This window comes from Anas platyrhynchos, chromosome 3, assembly GCF_047663525.1.
Source record: "Anas platyrhynchos isolate ZD024472 breed Pekin duck chromosome 3, IASCAAS_PekinDuck_T2T, whole genome shotgun sequence".
Taxonomy (NCBI): domain Eukaryota; kingdom Metazoa; phylum Chordata; class Aves; order Anseriformes; family Anatidae; genus Anas; species Anas platyrhynchos.
Window position 1 is genome coordinate 67,644,966 of NC_092589.1, and position 10,818 is coordinate 67,655,783.

Here is a 10,818-nt window from a genome sequence, read left to right on the forward strand (position 1 = left end):
ATTTTCCAGTCCTTCTGTCTCAGCTGGCAGAGCCAGTACTCTGTACTATGCTACACTTTAAATAGAAATGCCACAAAGCCAACACTAGCTTAGCTGACGTCTTTTCTTTTCCCTAGTCAGGACCTGATCCAGGAAAACTCTTCAGTTCAGGCTTACCTTTAATAGCTAAATGGTCCGTGGAACTTCTTACAGCTCAGCATGTACTTCAAAACATCTGTGAGAGGCAATTCCACTGGGCACATGTTTATACAGTTGTGTTTTTCTGACAATGTCCATGGACTGTGGTATAGTAGGACAGTGACTTTGATGAGTTGGCAGGTCAGGCCCTGACAGTGAGCCTGTTTGGCTCCTTAGTGGATGGACTAAGTCAGAGTGAAGAATTAAGATGCCCTGTCCTCTATATATTTAGTTTCTCTTCAGAAGAGTAATTAAAATTTTACTTTAATTCTCAATTATTCTGAGTGGAATAGTCAGTAAAGCAGTAACTGGAATAATAAACATCATTTAGGTGATACACATGATATATGCTTGTAGCACTAAATATCAATACTATGTTTTCTCAGAAAAAGAACTTTCACAGACAGAAAAATATCTATTTTCTCCATACTAATTTTTATAATCTGCCTACTTAAAAAATCTAAAAATCCCAAGAAACACATCAGTGTGGTCAGCTGAGGTTTGGACCCCTCCTCCTGTGTTCACTGGTGTCCTGGGATTCCTTCCCTGCTCTGCACGACCTACCTTTGATCTAGGACTGCAGAGAGAAGTCAGCCAAAGACTGAAGCACTCCAATCAAAGACTTCCACAGTACTCAGATCACTTTTTCAGCTGTTTCAAATCACAGCAGCCTGTCTACCCAATGACACAAACCACAGAGAGCACACAAGTCTGCGTTCTTTCTCTTCGCTGGTGCCCCATTGACAAGTGGGTCGAATGCAAGTCTTCACGCTTCCTTTCAAAAGCCCTAAGCAGGACTGGCTTAAATTACTGAGTACACTTCATACTGCATGACTCTCATGTCACTTACCTTCTGCTGAAAAGATGGACTTGTCAACTTCAAGTAAATATTGTGACGCAGGAAACAAAAGCTTCCCGAAGGGCAACCCATGACCCTGGAGCTCACTCCTCGAAAGGCAGAAATGACGAGGAACAACCATACCAGGGCAAAAAGACAGTTTCTCTTTCACTTGTCCTGTCCCACAGCTGCAACAGTGGATCAAGGAGAGAAGCAGCTGCTCAAGCAACTAATAAGCGATATACTGCAGAGTGGGGAGCTGTATTCTAGAGTGAGCAGTTAATATAGTTTGTCCTTCGTTGATAGCAGCTAGTCAAAAGCATAAAGCAAAAGGCAGGGTTTTGTTGGATCCTGGAAGTGTTCAGCATTTCATAAGACTGCACAGTTTATGCATTTGCAGTTCATCTGAGGTCAGAAGCACATGCCTGCCTTCACTTTTTTTGCTTGCCCCGTTCACTTACTCTAGATTACTTTTCCTGCTCCTTTAATTCTCAGTAGTAGCATAAAGTAGATGAGACTCAATTGCTATAATTTATTAATTTTAGTCTATAAAACAAGCGAATCCCCTTTTAAAATGTACTTTTTAATACTGTGAGGTTTTTAAAATATTTCTGATGTGTGTGTGTGTGCGCTTTGTTTTTTTTGTTTGTTTTGTTTTGTTTTGTTTTCATTATACTCAGTCTGTTAAGCATGTACTGATGAATTACCCTAATGGAGCATTAATGTTTTTTATGCTCTTGAAACTGGCTTGTAGTCCAAATTCATTTATTTTAGAAAGAAAACAAACTATTATTTAGGATGTTGAAGGCAGTTGTTTTAATATTTCCCATTTTATCTACTGATCTAAAGAATAAGGCTATTTACATTTTTTTTTCTGTGTTTAAGGAAAACAAATATATCTTTCAAGCTTTGTGCTTTTAATGATAAAATTCTCTTTTGTTCACGTGTAAGAAAAGATCTCAAAACAGAAGAGACTGTTCTGTCTGTAGGACAGCACAGTTCTACAGCTGGTTACATTTTACGATGAAGTGGAACAAGTACTTTCACAGCTATGCAGACCATTTAACTCTAATTAGCAGAGAAGAGAATCGGTTACTATGAAAGCTGTCTGGAGAATGATGCCCTCTCCACCCAATGCTTGCTAGTGTAGGGGGGGCAGTTTCCCTCAGTTTCTGTGACAGACACCCGAGTGTTTGACTTTTTAATTAGGGATTGAAAAAAAAAGTGTTGCCACTAAGCCAGAAAATTCTTATATATATATATATATATATATATATATATATATATATATATATATATATATATATATTTTTAGTGAAAACATAAAATATTTCAACACGAAAAGCAAAAGTATCTTTTTTTTTTTTTTTCCTCCTTTTCAAATCATGTTTTCTGGGGCCCCAGTGTTAGTGACACAGTAAATCTTATGTATGACACTAAAAGTCTTTGGAACTATATTCAAATTATAGTTGTTTTGTATCCAGGTATAAAGAAACTTCACTACATACTTAACCTTGTTTGCATACTTAAACACTAGACAAAGTTTGGTTGATAAATCCAAATACATTGCAACCTAGGTAAATATCTGCTATCACTGGTGAGCCAAATTTTCTTTATATTTTACCTCTTTTTGGAACACTGGGCTTTTTTTGGTAGAAATGTCTGGGACTCATTAATAAAGGTTATACAACAACACATAAATCCAGCTTCCTTTAACCACACACAGAGGCAAATGGTTTTGTTAAATAGCAATTGTCATTTCAGAATGAATGATGATTTAAGATGCATTATGTCATTTTTTTTAATGTTGTGCCATTTGGTCTCTGATCAGTGAGGAGGCCCAGCACTTTCTATGGAATCAATTAACCCTGAGGACTGGTCATAGCTCTAACCTCATGCTTTAATGGAAACCACTGGACTCCTTCTTTAGCCACCTCTAACGTAATGTGCAACTTGAGCCATGTATGTGAGCCAGCTGGCCAGGAGAGCAGGGTTCCCTCCATCTCTCCATTTACATTGCTATGTGAGATACCTGGGAAGATGGAGCATTGTTTGTGACAGTAATTAAAACACATGGTGGCCTGCCAGACAGTTAGGTGATCCTTGACTTCGTTACCTTTAACACAATCTAAGTCAGAACAGTATGCAAGGTGCTACAGTGAGAAGAAACAGTGAAGTTCTCCAGCTCAGGTTAAACTGGTAGCTGATGGTCACTTGGTGACCATCAAAACCACCCAGTGAAATTCTAACTAAGAGATTTAGCTAAATACACAGAAAGACATAAACATATGAAGAAATAATTTTACCAATATATACTTGCATAACATTATTTCTGTAGTGTCAGGTAACATGTTTTAGCTGTTGTTTTTTTGTTTGTTTGCTTGTTTTTGTCTGTTTTTGTTTTCTACAGTTCTTTTTGTTCCCCCCTTAAATGTGCTTTTTTTTTTTTTCTAGCAAGATTATGTTTCCAATCCTGGCAAAAAGCATGTAATGTGTGGTGTGTTATTTCTGTCTTTATTTGATTTTATACAAAATAAATGTATTTAGTATAAAATAAAGTAGAGCTTCTTAAGTTTTGGTTGGAAAAAAAAAAATCCAACCAAAGAATTTCCATAATTTGTTGCAAAATACATTCAATCAAATAATAATAATAATAATAATCTTAAAAAAAAAAAAATCACCATTGCCTCACCTCACATTACCCCCTAAAACCAAGGGAAAAATTAAGAATTTTGCAATATTCTTGAGAGAGACAGTAAATGTGGTTGCCTTCAGACCAAAGACAAAATAGATTCCAAAAATGAGCATCCATACTAGCCAGTGACTTCCCAGCAGCCTGGTATTTCTAAGCTAAGCAGGTTCCTGCTTATGAGCCTCATCTAATTGCTGTGATTACAGATTCACGCTGGGGAAAAAAAAAAATAAATAAATAAATAAAAAAGAGGTGGTCTCTCTAGTAGATGGTTCCATGCCACTCAGTCAAAGCCAAAAAACCTCCCCCACAAACCAGCAGACCAGTGACTTTTAATCTCATGGTTCAGGGGCATTGTAACTCTATAGCCCTGCTCACATCCAGAGGAAATGAGAGTCTGTTGTGGAGAGGAAAGTATGGTGCTGCATACAGCTCACAGCGTGCTCAGCTGATGAGTCGGCAGCAGCTGGGGACTGTGGCAACCTCATTGCCAGCCCTCTGTCTGCATGCTCACAGGAAGATCTGCCCTCAGCAGATCTGGGTGTCTACTTCTTGTACTTCACTCACTTTAGCCAAATTTTGAAACCAAATTATCGTTTATTTGTTTTACTCTTAAGGAGTGGTCTTTCTTGCCATTTATTTTGGAGATTTAAAAAATATACATCAGTTTAAATATCATATAAGAATGTTTATCTTCTAGATCTCCTACATGTCTTGTATCCTGGAGTTCATTCTCACAGCCACTGAATGAGGTTAAAGCTGACACAATGAGAGCAACATTTCAGAGGGCCAAAATTAGCTGAAATATCATAAACATAAATCAGGGTGAAACAGCAGGAAAAAGATACCAACATACTCATGATTAGGTTGAACCGGAGACAGGTCAATGCAAGGGTGACTTCAATCTCTTCTGTCCTGAACATGTCAGCTGTGGATCATGAAAATTAATTTGACTCTCAGTTCACAAGGAAAGGGAAACTAAAATTAAGGAATGCAACAAGTGACTGCATACAACTACCTACAAGCCTGAAGTCTAGAAGGCCTTTCTAGTAATGTTTGGCACATATAGGTTTAAGTATAGTTGGAATTAAAATATATATATATATATTAATGAGAAATCATATTTCCATTTAATTTGGATCCCATTATAAATGTTAAATAAATCCTTAGTGTTTCAGTAATCTAAAGAATCCTTTCTCCTCTTAACCTAGCCTTTTGTTATTGTTTCTGAAAGTATTTAAATTCATAATATTTTATGGTTCCAAGATCACTGTTTTTATTGACATTTATTCCCTTTATATGATAATATTATTTTATTTATAAGTGTTTTGTTTGATCAAAGCTTTTTTTTTTCTTTTTTTTTTTTTTTTTCCCCTATAAGAAAAAGCTAAATAGAGGCAAAAAGCAGAGAAGAGAATATGTCGTAATCCCTCTTTGATGAGGTCTACTTCATGTTAACATTGATGTCAACAACATCAGAATGAAATAAGCAGACTTCTAAAAGTCACAAGCCGATTCTTTATGGCCTTGTTCTGCTCCCCCAAGATACTGTATGAAGTGTGGTCTCTACTGGACACAGATAAAAGACACAGTTCATTTCATTCAAGTATGAAAAAAGAAACTACTGAAGAGAGTGCTACCTGACAGCAGGGATGGGATCCAGCTCACCTAACTATAGAAGACTATAGAAGTTTCAGGCGAGCTGAATTGTGTTCTAGAATCCTTCCCTAAAAAAGGAACCTAAATGATCAGGTTAGATCACAGGCATGTGTTTGCTCAGATTAAATTTTACCAAAGATATTTGCACTTAAAAGTCTAGTGACACAATGCAAATCTCACATAGTTGACTTAAACTGGATGGTTAAGTTATAATACTTTTGGTAGAAAAGTTTTTGTTTGTTTGTTTGTTTTTAAACAATGTAAATAATTACTTTCCAAACAAGTGAACAGGTTAGCTCTAGAATTATAAGTTTCACTGAAATTCTTTATTTTTTTATTTTTATTAAATATTATTTAAATATTTATTAAATATATTTATTTATTTTCAGTTCTGATAGCTTAAAGATTTTTCTACTTTTGAACAGTAACATTCTCCCACAGGTTTGACATTGAGTGACTCTGGCTGTGGACAGGGCACCAGGCTGTTGAGTAGAAAGCTGCAAGCTTTAAGTGATTTATTTCAGGGAAGAAATAGCCCCAACACCATCAGGTCTATGTTCTCCTTCAGGCTTTTGTTTTGCCTCTTTGTATGATAATTTTTTTTTAAACCAGGAGCAATTTACCTAGCACAGATCTTAGTAGTAACCAGCTCCTGGTCTGATACTACAAGTAATAAAAAGTACATCCACAAAAAGTTCTTCAGCCCTTATTGCTCCACTTTTCCTGCAATCCCTCTGGCTAGCAGAATGTATCTGAATACCCCTTTTGTTATTGCAGGTTGAATAGAGGCTAGTGGCAGAACAGAAACAGGGAGTGGGTCTCCTGCCATTAAAGCCACTCCTCTGTCCCCTGTGTTGCATTGTCCACACAGAAGCTTTTCTGTACTAAAGTAAAAAGAAAGAAGATGGTAACGTCTCATTTGTGTGGTCATAAGACTTTTCTAAATTTCTTCACTCTGTTTTTGTTCTCATGGGACGACATATTCAAACCCAGAGCACATTAATGTCAAGCAAAGCAAGGAAAGAGTTAAAAGTTTGTGATAGGAAGAGTCAGCCGCAACTGTTGGTGGAGCCACCTGGTAGCCATTAAGAATTAGTTATGAGAGAGGAGTGAGAGATAAAGTAGGAAAGTTTTATAGCGTAGGAGAGAATGTTCAAGAGGCAGTGCTGGGTTAGTTGTAGAGGTAGTAAGCAAAGCCAGGTGTTTGAAGCTATCAAGAGAGAAGAGATTTATAGGCCTCTTCAATAGACAAAAAACTACATTCTTCTTCTGCCTGTAGGTAATGAGATACTGGTTGAGCCTAAACCAGCTACATACTGATATGGAGAAGATACCAAAATAGTGTGCAGTTTACTGGATCTTTGCTTAAGACTGTAACAATGATCCTAAGTTAAAATGGAGGGGTTACAGGTGTTCCAGGACATGTCCCTGTCTGTCTTTCTTGTTAACCTTTGAGGGTTTAAATTTTACAAGAATCTGAAGAATATCCACTGGTCTGGTATTTTTTAGGTAATAAAGCTGGCTAAAAAGACAATCTGCTAACTTCTCTTTTTGTAAGATATGTCTTGCCCTGAAAAAAAATGTTTCTCAGTTTCTACTAGAGCAGATTGGATATTATTAATCTTTATTCTGTTGCTAGGTTGTCTGCTACTTCTTTTTTTCTGTTTTGCTATTTGTAAAATGAAAATCTATGGTGAGCAGTACATAAATCATAATGGATATTTAACTAATTAAAAAAAAAAAAAAAACACTTTTGAATTTGGATGTTATTTTCCCTTCTAAATAAGGTATTTTTATTTGTGACACAGGGCTTAAAATAAGACTGCTGAGTTGTCTTTCAGTGATCCTACTGCAGGACATCAATTGTAAAAAGTTGGGGTAGCAAAAATGACTTCTGCCATGCAGTCTCCATGACAGGCAGCAGTGTTGGAGCTTCAAGAGGAAGGACAAACCATTACTTCTTGACTTGCTCTAACCTGCATACCAGGATCCTCTTCCCTGAGTCAGCCTTGCAGATGTGGTTACACGTAAGTGGCCAGCTGGGGGACAATTTGCTTGTCTTTGAGGGTTAAAATGCACAGTGACTACACTGAATTTAAATAATACAACCTAGATTTACATTTCTTGAGTTCTGATAGGGAAATATACACGTGCATTGTCTTTGTGGTTAAAATGACAAAATGCAAACTCCTAAATGTATGTGTTTTTCTCTACTTATTTCTTCTGTGGCCTAAGTATTGTTGTCAGAGATGCTGTTTTGTTCAGTGGTCATTTGGCAACTGTGAGTGCTGAAAACACAAAACACAATAGCAGATGTGCTGGAGCACTTATCTGTTCCCATGATCCTCTGACGAGCTATTAAGCTCATACATCTTAATGCCAGCAGAACTGGAATAATTTTAGGAATAGCTTTTGTAACACTATTTTTGGGGAAGAGGGAGGAGCAGGGCTGAGAAGATTGAATCTGCCCAGGGTGAGTATATTAGCTGTTCTCTGCACAGCCAAAATGCATTGGGCAAGTGACTTTCATTTGTGTGTGTGGACTGCCAGCAGTTTCTTAACAGGCATGCTGGAGCCTTGTAGGGACTCTGTTCCTTCCTCTTCCCCATGCAGTTTTCCCACTGCTGGTCAAGCTTTTTTATGTTAGGTACTAGTTGAAATTATTTGGTCTCTAATTAACTAACAGTAAAGTACTTCAATGAAATACTGGCAGTAGTTCTGCATAATACTGGTTTAGCAACTCACTGGTAACTTAGGTGTTTTCCTGAGCGGAAAGTCTGCAGAAAGCCTGCATTTACTATTAGAGTACCTCTGACATGCCCTGGGTTTCAGAATGTGTAATTTTATTTATTTATTTATTTTTTTCCTTCTCCCTAGTGGTTTAAAAATGCAAGTGTGAGAGCTGGCCCGACAGACTAGCAATGACAAGGTTAAACTACGGATGTTTAGGAAATCCAAGCAGGCTGCCTGTGCCACAACAAAGCAATGCTGGCTATGGCTACCTGTTTCAGCAGACTTCTCCTCCTGTCTTCCACGGGGCCCAGGGACTCAGCTGTGCCCTGCAAAGCTTCCTGTTTACAATCACGCATCCTCCGAAAACAGCGCACGCTCTGCTTCCCACATCTCTGAAGCCCTACAAGGATCCAATAACATCCTGTGACTTGCCGTCACTGCAGCCCTTGTTTTTCTGAGAACTGGCGGGAGAAGGCTCTCACAGGATTGTTAACAATCGGTCATCACCTTTTGGATGTGTCAGACTGCCGAGGACTCCAGGCTTAACTGACAAGGAAACAATATCAGCAAAACGTTTGGACTTTGTTCCTGCCATATATTGGTTCACAGTGTATTACGGCAGTTAGTGCACTTCCTATGGGGAGGAAACATTTTGATTTAAGGCTGGATCTTACGTAGCCTCCAGAGCACTGGTTGAACTGGGACAGTAGCATGATTCAGTACTGAATGGTCTTGGCAATTGCACAGCTTGTCTGCCCTGGTTGTCTCCTCACGGTTACAGCCAAGTTACGTGCACCATCTGGATCCTGCCAGCACCACAGCCTCCTTGAGGAGAAAAAAAAATCTGGTCTCCAGCTCCATCCAAAGAGGAGCCCAGATTAAGTTTTCATTCCTCCCGTTTCTTCCTCTGTCCTCTGCCCTGCAAAACAAGCCTGGTGTCCTCAGTGGTTCCTTAACAGCACTCACGAGAGAATGAACTGGCAACGATGAACTGGAATTTAAAGAGCGAAATACTCCCTAGTATTAAAAATAAAATATAAGAAATGAGCTATCTGGTACTGTAGGTAGTAACCCTCTTCTTCTAGGAGCTGCTTTTGTGTCATCAACAAACAAATAAATAAATAAAACTGAGCATGCTCTTTTTTCAAAAGTATGGTAGCTCCTGATTATGTAACCCAAATCTGACCCCAGCCTTGCACCCACTTCTCAAGGGAAGAAGGCTGGTGCAGCAGGCAGCACCGCCTCCTGCAGCTCTACATGGCTGGGCAGGGAGCTTCACTGCCTCTGCCCCCAGTCCTGAGAGCAGTGGGGTGCTGGTGCCTCCATGTTTGTGATATGTATCACGTGGAGAGAAAAAAAAAAAAAGTGGGATTTGGCTTTAATGAACAAATCTAGCTTTGCCATGTAGCATTGAGATTGCATGAGGTTTGGAATGCATATGGCTCTTGTTTAAAGGCTACATCTAATTAAGGCTCTCCAAACATTTGGGATTGTAGATTCCTCATAACCTTTCCATTGTTCTTGAAGTCAAAATAGCAGCAGCCTTAACCACGCATACCATATCATCAACAAGACTGCAGTTTAAAAGAAAGACTATAATTTGCACACCACTAGATAAAATGTATACTCTAGAAATTCTTTCCAACATATTAAATGATTTAATAGGAAGTAGAACTTAACAAAAATATAGTTGCTATAAGTCTCAAAGACCCACCCACAATCTCTTATGAAGAAAAAAATATTTTCAAATACAAAAAATCTGAAGGTAATAATTTTAAAAGATTGAATTCATACAAAACCCAAATCTACTGCTAAAGGAGAGTAAATTGGAGAGTAAATACTTCTTCAACATACAGTTGAAATTAATACAACAGAAAATGAAGTTATGGATAAATTAATACCCTTATTCCCCAAGTAAAATCAGTAATAAAATCAAATAATAAACCAATCCTTTTTTTCCCATACATACTCTCAAAAATAGACAACAGACAGAATTTGTATGAAAAGGGGCTCTGGGAAAAGCAATGAAATGTTGCCAGAATTCATTAACTCTACCAACTTAATTTTTTTCCCATCCATCTGGAATACACATACACACTGGCCTTCTCACTGAAAAATTGTTTCCACGCGTGCACATACACACACGTAAAGTCAAACAAAAAGAAACCCAAAGGGGCAATGCAATTACCTGGCACATGCCTTGGAATTTTAATGTATCTTTCTTGTCTGTCTTTGTGTACGTATGCAGTACGTTTGTAGGACCAGAAATATAAACTTTATTCTTAAAAACTTTACTTAGTCCATTGCTGGAATACTGGCACATTATCAAGCAATAGATTTAGTGTCATGTTGCTTTGTTGACACTGGGTTTTTGATATTACCACTGGCAAGGTAGGACTCAACTTGCTAGAGTGATCTTGCATGGGAAGATTTCTTTTTGCTTGGAGGGAATTTTAGACACCAGCAGAGTGTTTTGTTTCACATATTTGATAAACTGTGTGACTGAGGTATATATATTTATTTCTGTGGGACTGGTATTAAAGCAGTAAACCTGTTGCCAGATCACAGTAACGACAAAGGTGACTCAAGTTCCCTGTGAATTTTGCTGTGACTGAGCACCCTAGGTAATTCAGGAAAAGTCCTGCCCAACAGCATCCCATGGCTATTGCATGATTGTGATTGAGTCAACAAAAGGCTGACCCTGAGTGAATTTACACAG

General features: G+C 38.0%; 1 long non-coding RNA gene across 2 annotated transcripts; it reads left to right on the forward strand.

The window, feature by feature from the left end:
* The first annotated feature begins 6,485 nt into the window (after positions 1–6,485).
* On the forward strand, positions 6,486–9,753 carry LOC106016356 (uncharacterized). 2 transcript variants are annotated; one of them, XR_001188998.5, is made up of 3 exons: positions 6,486–6,641; positions 7,175–7,393; positions 8,244–9,753. It is a non-coding gene; the product is annotated as an uncharacterized lncRNA (long non-coding RNA). The 2 variants fall into 2 exon arrangements; XR_001188997.5 differs by having other exon boundaries at positions 6,487–6,645.
* The last annotated feature ends 1,065 nt before the right edge of the window (positions 9,754–10,818 follow it).